The following is a 384-nucleotide window of genomic DNA, read 5'->3' as shown; positions in this document are numbered from 1 at the left end:
CAAAAAAAGGAAAAAAAAAAAAAAAAATCTTTATTGATACGGATCGAAATGTTTCTCTTGCTGAGAATGGTCCCGCTTCCCTCCCCGGCTGGGGTGAGGTTAAAAAATAATAATTAATTACGAATAATAGCAGTGATAAATCGGAGCAATATTGCAAGATCTCGCGGGCTGCCTTGGTGCAGTTCCTTCTCCACTTTGCACGGGAGAAAAAGAGAGGAGGAGGAGGAAGGGGGGAAAAAAAAAAATATATATATATATATGCAAGAAGGTTTAAATCCCAAGGGGATCGGAGACGAACTGCAACTCCTGGCGGAGGGAGGACTCCCGGGCTCGCTCCGAAGCGGCGGCCTGTCTGGAGCGTGCCCCGGCGAGGAGCAGCATATA

Source organism: Egretta garzetta, unplaced genomic scaffold (assembly GCF_000687185.1).
Source record: "Egretta garzetta isolate BGI_Z169 unplaced genomic scaffold, ASM68718v1 scaffold57, whole genome shotgun sequence".
Lineage (NCBI taxonomy): Eukaryota > Metazoa > Chordata > Aves > Pelecaniformes > Ardeidae > Egretta > Egretta garzetta.
Note: the sequence above shows the minus strand (reverse complement) of the source record.